This window comes from Festucalex cinctus, chromosome 11 (genome assembly GCF_051991245.1).
Source record: "Festucalex cinctus isolate MCC-2025b chromosome 11, RoL_Fcin_1.0, whole genome shotgun sequence".
Classification (NCBI taxonomy): domain Eukaryota; kingdom Metazoa; phylum Chordata; class Actinopteri; order Syngnathiformes; family Syngnathidae; genus Festucalex; species Festucalex cinctus.
The window spans coordinates 23913273-23926016 of NC_135421.1; the positions used below are offsets into that span (position 1 = coordinate 23913273).

Genomic DNA, 12744 nt, shown 5'->3' on the forward strand with positions numbered 1-12744 from the left:
TTCCATTGGGTGTTGTTAGCATTAAGCTATCAGACTTTCGACAGAGAGAGACAGACTAAGTTAGTACAGGATGTTTAATTATTTTATGTTTAGATTGACAGTAAACTTCAGGTGGGAGAAGCCATAAACAGCTCAACAATTAGGGGTCTCGTTATGAAGATTTGATTCTGATTTTGTGAAAGGGAGCTTATTGCTTAATATTTCTGAACAAATTTCATGTGGTCCATTCATTTGTGGTGTGTATTTATGTGTTATGCAGTGTAACTGGACAAATCGGATATACTGTATGGATGTCGCCAATACAGTACATATGCACACTTGCACAGCTACAAAAAAAACACCTGTGGCAAATATAATCGAAAGTGAAAGCATCAGGTCAGACCTGCAATGAAAATCCATCCAGAGTTGGCATTTGTGGGGAAAATTCTATAACAGTCCTGCAGTTGACTGGAACCCATTCCTGGATGCAGTCTGCATTTTGCCACAAAACCATCTTGCCGTGACCTTCAACAGGATAAGCACCAGAAAATGAATGGATAGCTTTATCTGAAACTGTAAAAAATAAAAATAAAAATATGCCGAGCTCTTCGCTGTGTGCTTACATGCTGTGCCCTTCAACCAGTTTCAGTGCAAATGCATTCAGAAACGTTTACATAATCCGAGGCAAACTGTTCAAAAGGCATTGGCGCAAGGAAGGAATTGCTTTTTTTTTTTTTTTTTTTTTTTAAAGGTTTCAGCTTGCTAGCTTCAACAAGTGATTAAAAGAATATGCTGGTTAAATTCGCATGATGAATGGTGGTAACGTGGCAAAATTACAGCTTTGAAGTCCTTTACTAGCAGCCGGTTCGTTTCTGCTGGACTTAATACTCTGAACCATTAAGTAGCTCTTTCTACCTTTTAGAAAGAAAATACATGCTTTTTTTAATTTTTTGAGCTTAGGAAAGAGAATCAGGAAATAGAGACAGCCCCCCCCCCCCCCCCCCCCCCCCCACCCCCACCCTTATTGCAACTCTGCATAAATCAGTGACATATTTCTCAGAGATGAAGTGGAGGTGTCCTTGAGCAAGATGCAGAACCCCAACCAATTACGGTTGGCACCTTAAAATGCGTTCTGGGCCAGCAGTTCAACAGCACTCGGTGCGTGTGTGTGCGTGTGTGGAAAATAGCCGAACGGAATATTGAGAAGCCGTCCAGTGAGATAATGAATATAACAAAAACACAAAATTTGCTCCCTGTCCTCGTCTTGCTGGATCTAAGCGCAGCATTTGACACCGTAGGACACAAAATTTTGTGAAACAGATGGTGTTCCTCTGGGTTCAATTTTAGGCCCGTCACTTTTTAGTTTGTACATGCTGCCATTAAGCAACATAATCAGGAGACGTGGAATTATAGTTTCATAGTTATGCTGATGATACTCAGCTCTAAATTTCCGTCTTTCCTGATGACCCAGGATCACTTGATGTCCTTTTAATTTTATTTTAGACATTAAGTATTGGATGTCAGATAATTCTTTTAAAGCTCTAATCGTTGTCAGCTCTTAGGCTACTGATTGGTTTTAATTTAGTTGTGTTTTCTCTCTTTTTTTTCCAAAATTGGGTCAAAATGACCCAAGTAGAGGATTGGTCCATTTTTTACTAGTTGGGTTTATTTTGACTAGGGATGTAACGATATCCAAACATCATGATACGATATTATCACGATATGAAGATCACGATACGATAATTATCATGATATTGTGGGGTGGTTGGCGATATTTAAAAAAGATCAAAATATTGTAAAAAAAAAAAAAAGCGCTCATACTCAAAAAAAAAAGCACAATATTGTGCTTTTGTACATGAGAGCAATGCATATAAACCACCTAAAATCTCTATTAACAATATTTAGGCATTTGCTTGCTAATGCAAGCACACATTTATCGCTTCACAAACAAATTAGTTTCCCCTTCATCTGACAATTAGCATAGATTTTAAACATAGAAAGCCAAAACATCCCTAATGAAAATTAAATTAAGTGGCACTAATAAAGTAGCCACTAGAGGGTGCTAGAACTACACAAATGGAAATCAACCTGACTTTTTTAACAGATGCGTTCCTTTTAAATATTGTGAACATGACGGCGACGATATTGTGGCAGTTTTAATATCACGATATTTCCCTTATCGTTCCATCCCTAATTTTGACCCAACTGTTTTCAGAGTGTATGACTAAGGAGGTTCACCAGCATGGATTGTAAGGGTTCCACTACATAATCTAAAGTCAAATTGAACCTAATTTTAAAAGACCTCCAAATCTACAATTTTAACATTGTAATCAGCCTGCCACTGACTTTCATTTGTTTGGATAGTTTTCAGCGCATCGCATTATCAGCAATGGGCAGGCTCTGTTTATAGGCGAAGCCGGTCGTGAGCTAAACAAAGGGAACTGGAAGGGGAGATGTTATTTGTGTGCCTTCTACCTGCTGTAAGCATATGATAACACTTTTAATGTTGTTTAACATGTGTAACCCTTGCAGCTATCGAGTATGAATGTCTTAAATCGCGTGCTACTTTTAAAATCTCTCGATGATGGCTTAGCAGTCATACACCACCACACAACTATTCCCCATTCAAAATCAATGTTCTTTTCTTAGCTCGTGTCCAAGCATGTGGGCATAGTCATTTCCCGGGAGCCGCATACCAGTCTTTTGCTTCAGATCACAGAGTAGAGCAAATTAGAGGTCACAAAATGTTGTCAAACACCGCCACAAATGTACCACTACATCCCAAACCATCCCGGAGCTATTTGGAAGGCAGCACCAAGTTTGCGTGTGTTTCCTCCTCCTCCTTGTCAGTGCTAAGCCAGACGTGCTGTTTCTTTTTCTCGACATTTAAAAAGCTAGTGACAGAAAAAAAGAGAGTGCTCAGTGGAGCGTTGGTTAAAGAGTCCCGAATGAATTTAAACATTCTAAAATGACATATTTACACATGAGTAATTTCCCTGAATTCATCCAGATCTTCAAATTTGACACCGTGTTAAGTTGTCTATGTTGAAAAAAAAAAGACATTCTCTGAAGTGTTTTGTGTGCTTGGAATATAACTTTTTGAATTTGTGCGATGAACACTTGGCTGTTTGGCTGTTTTACAACTAATGTGATGCTTTTCATTTAGAAAACACATTGTGTGTGTGATCTATGAAGTATTCTTAAAAAAAAAAAAAATACAATTGGTTAGACGATTTGTCCCTTACTCTGAAGTTTCATTTTCATTATTTAGCAATGCAGTCTCTGAAACTAGATTAAAATCGCGGCTTTGAAAGTGTAAAATCTCCATTTGTGAGTACTTGTAATTTGCTTAAATGACCTTGCAAGAGAGTGTTACCCCCACTAAATCGCGGTTCACCATTTGCATCCTCACTATATCCGTTTTTTAAAGTGATTGGGAAAGGAGAGCCATAGTTGCTAATACTCTTTGCAGTTATTTGTTGAATGCCAATATATATATATATATATATATATATATATATATATATATATATATATGTATATGTATATATATATATATATATATATATATATATATATATATATATATATATATATATATATATATGTATATATATATATATATATATATATATATATATATATATATATATATATGTATATATATATATATATATTATATATATATATATATATATATATATTATATATATACATACATACATATATATTGTGACATTTGACTGTCCATTGAATCTAGCACCTTAAAGTTGAAAGAGTGTTTGTTTAAAATCCAAGACAGGTGAAGTGTGAACGTATCGTCTAAAAAGCCGGCGTGCAACAAAACCATTCTTCTATTCATATCACATAAAATCTGGTGCTGTTTGTATCACTTCAACAGTGTTGAATTGGCAATTATACAACAGCTAGTTCCGACCAAGCAATTTCTTTGGATAAGAGTCGTTCCATGAGTGATGTTACACAACAGTGCCCAGACTTTTAACTTTACATATCACTCCACCTCAGTGGTTGTTTTAACCCATTAACTTGGCTTACATCGACTGTCAGTCCTTATCTAACATCACTGCGTGGGCTACATCAAATGATTTTATCAGCTTCAGCAGCTGGGTGCCAAAAAACATACCACAAACTGAACAGGAAAGGTCATTTTCAATTCCTTGTGTCTGAAATGAAAAAAGTTATCCTAATCAATGCATTCCATCTCCTTTTGACAAAGCAGCCTGAAGGTGAAAAATAACCACTTGAGTGGTTGATGGGCATGTTGGAGTGCAGACTAGCTAGCTATATATCTGGATTATAAAAAAAAAATGTTGCTTTAGTGTTTTCTGATAAATATGTGAAGGGCTAGATGGCCCAGAGTAGAGACGTTGATGAAAATGTCACACAAATCCCCCATTAATTCCTTTCTCAAATCACAAGCCGCTAGCTAGCTGGCTAGCTATAGCGTTCAAATGCTACAATACAAGTTAGACCGGTTTGTTTGATAGAAAACTGCCTCATGAAAATCACACAGACCGCCAAAGTGACTAGCGTTGATGCTCATATTACACTGTTTGCACTATTTAGGCGCACAGCTGCAAAACTGATTAAATAAACAATTCGTAATTTGTGGTCGATCATTACTGTTAACTAAGAAAAGGTGTCATATTATGTTGAAACTGCACATGTCTTGACTATTATTCGGATGAAGGTAATCACAGTCATGAGTCATATAGTGCTTAAACAGCAGTGTCCAAAAACTTGGCAGCGCCACTGAAGAGAAGCAGATCAATAATAAATGGAACCGCAATGAAGAACTTGATCACTCAAAGGAAATGACGCTCTGTGTGAAGCTAATCGCAGTACCAGATTAGGACAAAGTACATGTCTCTTCTTAAATACTCCCACTGTGAAGCTTTCAATAAGTGTCCAATAAAGATAAAATTTCCATTTTTACAGTGGTCTTTTATTGTGGCAACCCCAAAGCAGGGTTGTTTTGTTTCATGCTTAACGGAAAATTGGTGGAAAAACACAAGTGCTGTATTTGCATTTTTCAGGAGTTCGATCAGCTGTGACCTTCAATTACAAAAAATAAAATAAAATGGCTGGACCGGGGACTTTTTTCTTCTCGAATCATTACTTTAACGATCAGTACAGAAAACACATTTGTGAGGCATGAATTTAACAATGCCTTTTTGTGTGTTATGATTGGTGGGGGGTTTTTGGACTAACAATGCAGACATGTTGTAACTTAAACTGCACTTTTATTACCATTGCTTATTATGGACCTTCAGTAGCACCAATCTAACATTTACAACCGAAATTGCCACATTTTTTCCCATTGAATTGTATTCATTTATTCCAAACGGTTTATTATCTTTATTTCGCCGCCTTTCGCTCGGCTGCACTGGTTCTCGTACACGTACATGCCCAATCAATTTTCAGCCTCTCCAAGCTGCCATACCAATCTAAACTGCCCGGAGCCGTCAGAATCTATAATGCTGGTCGATTAAATTAAACTCTGTTAGCAATTGGACAGTTTCTTCAACCAATCACATGTCAAATTCATACTCACAGGGCCAGTTAGCTTGGCCACAAGAACATCAGCATTTTTTTTCATCCTCTGATTGGTTGGTCAGAGCAGTACAGCCAACCTAGCAAAACTTTAGCATCTGGAGTGATTATGATGTATTTCATGTAGGGGTGTCAGGCGATTAAAATTTTTAATCGTAATTAATCAGATGACTTCAATAGTTAACTCAAGATTAATCGCAAATGTTACATTTGTTCTAAAATGTATATGTACAATAAAAATAAATTTTCTGTTTTCATACTCTTGTAAACATAAAAGTGGGAAAAAGGTGAAACTAATAGAAATACGGCAGCGTCTTTTAGTCAGACCGAAATTTCACAATTATTCATAAAAATTAAATAAATGTGTGATACTGATTTGTGTTGAGGTCAATTTTCTGCCACTAGATGGCATAATTATATTTGTAAGACGACAGCTCAGTACATTTTTCTTTTCATATTAAGAGCTATCTAATCTTGAACATGAAGTCACTTGTGAAATTGTGCACATTTTTAAAATTGTAAAATACAACTTGAGCCCAGTCTCCACAAATATATGCATTATTATTACATTTAATACTGAAATTTTTTTACATGGACATGTGGACTGGAATTCACCCATTACAGGCTTTCCAAGTCAGGGACGGTTATTAATCGCGCGTTAAAAAAAAAAATTAGTGGTGTTAAAGGAACATTAAATTAACTGAAAATTAACGCACTAATTTTGACACCTCTAATTTCATGTTTTATGTTAGTAGATAAAAATTGAATGAACTGTTTTTTGTTTTTTTTTGTTCTTTTTTTTTTAATATTGATGGTTTATAACATAATAGTTGTGATATCGAGGTGGATGAAATCGGGTCCAATGACCACAAGTGGCTGACGTGTGTTTTGCTCTTGACAATACACACCCACAGCACATCATCTTCACGCTGCTTCCCTCGGGGAAGCGCTTCAGGAGTGTGAAGTCAAGGACCACTTGACTGACAAACAAGCAAGCCATTAGACCCCTGAATCATCATCATCATCATCATCATCATCATCATATCAACTCTTAAAGTACTGTTCACAAATGTTTTAGCATCTCAGTTTTTTTTTTTTTTTAGGGTTTATCTAGTACATTTTAGGTCTTGCCTGCTTTCCACATGCCTTTCAATCACATTTGATAGGTTCTGTGTGGAGTTTGCACGTTCCCTGGGATACTCGGAGTTCCTGCCACATTGCAAAAGCATGCGTCTATTCATCCATTTTCTACACCTCTTTTCAGGGTCGCTGGAGGCAGACTACATCCTAGACTGGTTGCCAGTCAATCACAGGGCTCTTATAGAGACAGGCAACCACTCACACTCACATTCATCACAGTGTGAACTGAACCCACGCTGCCAGAAAGGAAGTCAGACGAGTGAACCAGTGAGCGACCATTAGGAAGACTCTAAATTGTCGGATTTGCAAAAATAACATAAATAAGGGTTCTACATGCTGGTCAACAAAGTAAACATTGGGCAGCAGCAGCGTGGAAACAAATTAATTCAATATTTACCACTGGCCATCCTCTTTTCTTTTTTCTTTTTTTTTCTCGCTTAATGCTCTTATTATTATTATAAATATTTAATTGTTGGTTATTTTTACTCCCATTATCATCTTATTATCTTATTACATTATTTTAATTTCTTTAAAAAAAATGGTATGTTATTTTCTTTATGTTTATTAATGTCTGATCCTATTTTTCTCTCTCTTTTTCTTCCTTTTCCTCTTGCTTCCTTCGCCTTTATTTAATATACCGTATTTTCACGACTATAAGGCATTACAAGGAGCACCTTCAACGAATGACATATTTCAAAACTTTTTACATATATAAGGCGCACCGCATTATAAGGCGCACCTTCAATGAATGACATATTTCAAAACTTTTCCATATATAAGGCGCTACAGGAGAGCCTGGGGTTACGTTTTGCATCCATTAGATGGTGCTGCGCTAAAGGGAATGTCAACAAAACAGTCAGATAAGTCAGTCAAACTTTATTAATAGATTACAAACCAGCTTTCTGACAACTCCATTCACTCCCAAAATGAATAAACAGCTGTTATATTATTTTCTAAGAGGTAAAGTATTAGTATTAGCTAGCGATTAAGATGGCGGGATCTTCTGCGCATGCGCGTCAACGATCGTGCAGGGACACCGATAGCGTCTTGACAGCGAGACCTATTGCGGCTCAATATTGATCCATATATAAGGCGCACCGGATTATAAGGCGCATGGTCAGCTTTTGAAAAAATTGAAGGCTTTTAGGTGCGCCTTATAGTCGTGAAAATACGGTACTGATTTGGGAGTGGGGGGCAGCATTAGGGGTAGGCGTTTAGTAGGGTTTTGGTCTGGGGATGTCTCATTATTTTATTTTATTTTATTTAAAAAGAGAAAAAATATATTTACCGCTGGTTGTGCTGGGTAGACTTGGCATGTGTCATCAAGCTGTCAGAAGATGTGCTGTTTGATGTGTTTATTTTTTTTCTTCTTCTTTTTCCACTGCCACAACCCAAAGTGGATTGCAAATTTTTTTTTAAATTTTTTCATTTCAGCCTGGTTAAGTCAATTCAACCATTTTGGGTGAATAAACAATTTTTGGTAGTGGTAAGAAAAAAAAAGAACAAGAAAAATAGCAAAATATTTGACAGTCAGTCATGTTGAGTCCAGTCACGTTATTTCATTTTTGTCTGGCATCATTTATTTATACGCCTCTGTATTGGCATATGTCTTGGATTCTTGGTGGGTTCAGCAACTACACCCCAAAAAAAGTTTATAACTCTAGTTTACAGTGAAAAATCACCACCAAAGTACACAAAAATCAAAAAGTTATTGCATTCCTAAACTCAAAAGAGTGGAGCCTTATATTGTAATGTGTTTTGTGTCGTAGCCTGGAGATATAAAGATAAAAACTTCCATTAGACAGGCTAGCTGTTCAATAACGGCAATCTGTCAGTCCAGCTCTACTCTGGTGTTGGAATTACAAAATGTAATTAATTATTGTCGAGACTGTCATTAAGCGGAACACCTTGATTGGCCAAGCCATCAATCACATCACAATGATTTTCACCAGTTGCAGCTGAACAGGCGTGCAGATGAGCAATATTCTTCTTTATATTTACAACACGTCGCTTAAAATCATTTGCTTCATTGCCTTTATGTAGTTTATGTACACTCTGCACCTCATTAGGTAACCCGAGTGGATATCCGTCAAATGAGGCGAGACAGGAGCGAAGCAAACTTCAGTTTTATGGGCTAATAATTAGAATTGTATTGTGTAAATGTACTGTGTTTTGTAATTAAACGTATGCTATATATTATATTGAAGTTTTTTTGGCAACTTTTCCAGCATTACAGCTAATGCAAATGTAGCATACCATAAACGATAATTACTTCCAGTTGGTACTCAAAAGGGAACATGTGTATGCATGAATAAAAAATGCTTCCAATTTGCAGTTTCACATTCACTCAACTACATTTCACATGAGGGCGATTAGCGTCGTCATTACCACAGAAGGCAGAACAAGGCGCACATGTATGGAAGCCCAAAAGTGTCAAAACTCATTTAATAAAAAGGCCTTTTTGAAATAACTGTCCTTTTGATAAATAACAGGCAATTATGTAATATGGACATTAAATTTTAAAATGAAGTGTTAGTATTATTATGAAAAGTGTTATGCTATTCTTTAACTCATTCACTCCCAACCATTTTCACTTAAGTGTTTTCCTGGATTTTGACTGATTTTTCAAGGCCCGCGAAATATTATGTTCTATTGCTATAAAAATATGGAACATACCAAAAGAGAGATTAGAGTCTCTTCTTTTATCAGGGGAAAAAAGTACATTCCTATCTGTTTTCGCTGTGCAGCAATTAGCAATAGAACATAGCTAAGTTTCATCGTTTTTCACAATTCTGCTTAGAACTGTGGGAAAACTGTGGGAGTTTTAATATGGCCTGGTTGATCTCTTATACTCTGCTGCCACTCAACCATTTTCTGTAGTAGAGAGACTGCATCAAAGCCTTCTCTAGGCTCTGGCATAAAAAAAAACAAACGTATAAATACGTCTTTGGGGCACTTAAAACATTTAAAATATGACGTATTTATACGTTTTTGGGAGCTAATGATTTAATATGTAACAAATATTTTATTTTGATTAAACATTTAATAATGATTATTTTACAAACGTCAAACTTTAAAAAAATAATAATAATGACATTTAATTTATTTTCCAAGGTTTTATAAGATAAGAAAACTTTGTTTTACAAAGTCCGTTTTTATTTCATACTGTCCTTTTCCACAATGGCCTTCTTTTACACAATGGCGTTTTACAGCCGAATGAGTTGGCCTGTCAATCAAATGACATGAGGCGGAGCCAGTTACGTGATTGGCTGAGTCCCTTATACAGACATGAGCAGCGGCACTTGCAGTATCGATTCACGCGTGGGGAGTTCAGCGCCTGATGAGGAGCCGCGGCGTTCACAGGCTTGCTAAGGCATGGATACGGGAGATAAGTCACTTTCAGAAGTAGCAAATGGTTTAGAATCGGATATCGGCTCAAACAGGTGGCGCAAATTCAGTAGTTTGTTATTAAACCAATCATTATTGATGAGACATAAATTTGTAATGCAAACTATGTGTGACTTTGAGTACTGTCTGAAAATATTATGGACTGATGTCACAAAGTCTGTCTGTGTCCATGCGTTTTGGGTTAATTGAAGACTCTGAATTGTTTGTCGATGCGAACGTGTTTGTGAATGTTTTGCCTTCATGTGGCATTTGACTGACAGGCAACCAGTCCAGGGTGCACCCTGCCTCTTGCCCAAAGTCAGCTGGGAGAGACTCCATCTTACCTGCCACATAATGAGGACAAGTGACCTAGAAAATGGAAGGATGAATGTCTCAAAGACGTTTTAGTAGTTAATTTATGCAAACTATTTCCCACATTCCCACTGATGATTTGTAATTACCATAGAGGCTTAAAAATAAATGTTTCTGGAGGAACAAATCTAGTATTCTTCACTTTTGCCTTAAATCTGAGCAATTTTTACGTACCTCGATGAGCGTTAATGCCCGATTTGAAAAGTCAGAGTCATGCTTCAAAGATTTGTCTAAAATTATGTTTGCTGCTGGTAAACAAAATCTCAAAGCTCTAAAACAAAAAGGTAATCATCTTCCCATTGCATATAATCATGAAGCTATGAATTATTAATAACCAGTGGACTCGAAAACGCTCCCACTGTCAAAGAATGTGCATATGGGAGAGTTCAGGTTCCCATAAGGCAATTTGCATACATTGACAAGTTCAACGCATTTAAATGAGGCTTTAAATATTCATTCACAAACTTAACAATGATTACATAAGAGAAAGGATAAACAAATGCGCTATGACAAATACACCGTTGCAGTACAAAGCTTGTAAATAGATTCAAAAATAACTAGCTGGGGGTGGGGGTGAAAAGTTTTCCAAGTCAGTGAGCAGATCGGCGAAACCAGTGAGAGGTGGGCCATGCATTCGATAGGCTACCTGGGTTTTAGTTGGGACTTACCCGTTAATCGTCCTAATACCATCACAATTCTGCTGCAATTATAGAGACAATTAAAAAGGTCATAAAACAGCATGCAGCTGTATACATAATCTGTGGAAGTTCAGAATCAATATTTATCTAATCCTCTTCTTACCAGCTTTTTCATTATTCAGTGTTGCTGTTTTTGTCAATAATTAATTAATAACACCACTAAACAGTCAAAACAGTAATTATAATGATGATGATAAATAACATACCATACTAACCACAATTATTTAGAGTATTATATTATATTGTATTATATTATCCATCCATTCATCCATCCATCCATCCATTTTCTTAAAATAAAAATGTCGGGGTTGACTTCCTGTTTAATGTAGTAAACCAGTTAGCAATATGCCAAATCAATCGATTTGGACTCACTCGAATGTCATGCATTAAGCACAAATGGCCACGAAGGAACGACTGAGTTTGGTCTCCAACTTTTGCCACATTTGCATGCGAGTTGGAAATCGCATGTCGAGTTAATCACGTCATTATGTTCAGAGTCACGAGAGCATCAATGCACCTGTTTGAATTACATTCGCATACACAAGCGCCCACAGTGATGCAAACACGAACGCAATCATGGCATGCTGAGACATACGCATTTGTCACGAGAAAGAAAACCTACGCACGAGAATGTGCTCACAGTTTTACACTTTTAACTTGCTAGAACAACTTTTAATTTGTACTTTGAATCTTTGTGTGCTTGTATTAGTCAAAGGTGGGGAGGGTCAAGGCTGTTTTGCTTTGGTGGCATTCAGAAATGCTTCACAGGTAGAAGCTGGTGGAAAAGCTATTCCTTTACAGTATGTTTGGGAGTACTTTATTTCCCAATTCGACAACAACTTGGTGGATTATTCTATTATTTTTGATTGGGGGAAGATAACGCTCAGCATTGTTCATTCATTCACTGGCTTGATGCTGAATCTGTCTGGAATGTTGGAAATGACATTGCAATACTTCTTGAATGCGTGTGCATTTATGAATTACATTAAGTTTTTATGCTGAAGTCTCCTTTGCATCCGCATGATAAATTGTGCTCTTATGAAAGAAGAAAAAAAAAAAAAAAAGGTTTTCATTTGATTCCATCACACTAGAAGGTGCCTTTCGCGGTGTATCCTCGCTTCAATACTAAACAGATAGAGCAGACAAAGCCAAAGGAGTGTTTCTGTGCCCTTTTATCGTCCGGGCATTATTTATTTGCAGCTGTCTGGAGATGCAAATAAATGTCAGTCACGGCACAGTTCTCCTTCTTCACAAGCAGACGCTCGCTATCCTGCATGTGCCGATTTCGCTGAGGCTTCGCCGCCGCTCTTAAGAGGACAGTGAGAAAGAGATTAAATGTCACATGAGTTGACCCGCCTTTAGATTATTGTATAATTTGGGGGCATTTTGTGATTTTGTGGTACAGTAGTTCGATTTTTTTTTCTGCTGTTGTGGTTGGGTTAATTGAATTGTCAAACACTTGGCAGGTTTTTTGTTTTGTTTTGTTTTTTGCTTTTCAGCTTCCTTGGTATTTGAACAACACATTTTAGAAGAGGTCATGCTTTAATGTGATACAGCATTTTTGCCCGGAGCTACTCTTCACAGTGAGCACTGT

General features: G+C 36.8%; 1 protein-coding gene across 4 annotated transcripts in view; it reads left to right on the plus strand.

Annotated features, from left to right (window-relative positions):
- The window catches only part of htr1fa (5-hydroxytryptamine (serotonin) receptor 1Fa), a 45810-nt gene that overhangs the window by 26472 nt on the left and 6594 nt on the right, over window positions 1–12744 (plus strand). The window contains exon 1 of one of the 4 annotated variants that reach the window (XM_077536238.1): window positions 10015–10066. The exons of 2 other annotated variants lie outside the window; for them this stretch is intronic. The gene's annotated coding sequence lies outside the window, so the exon portion shown is untranslated. Of the gene's footprint in view, window positions 1–10014; window positions 10137–12744 lie in introns of those variants that run through there. One more of the 4 variants, XM_077536239.1, reaches the window with a different exon arrangement.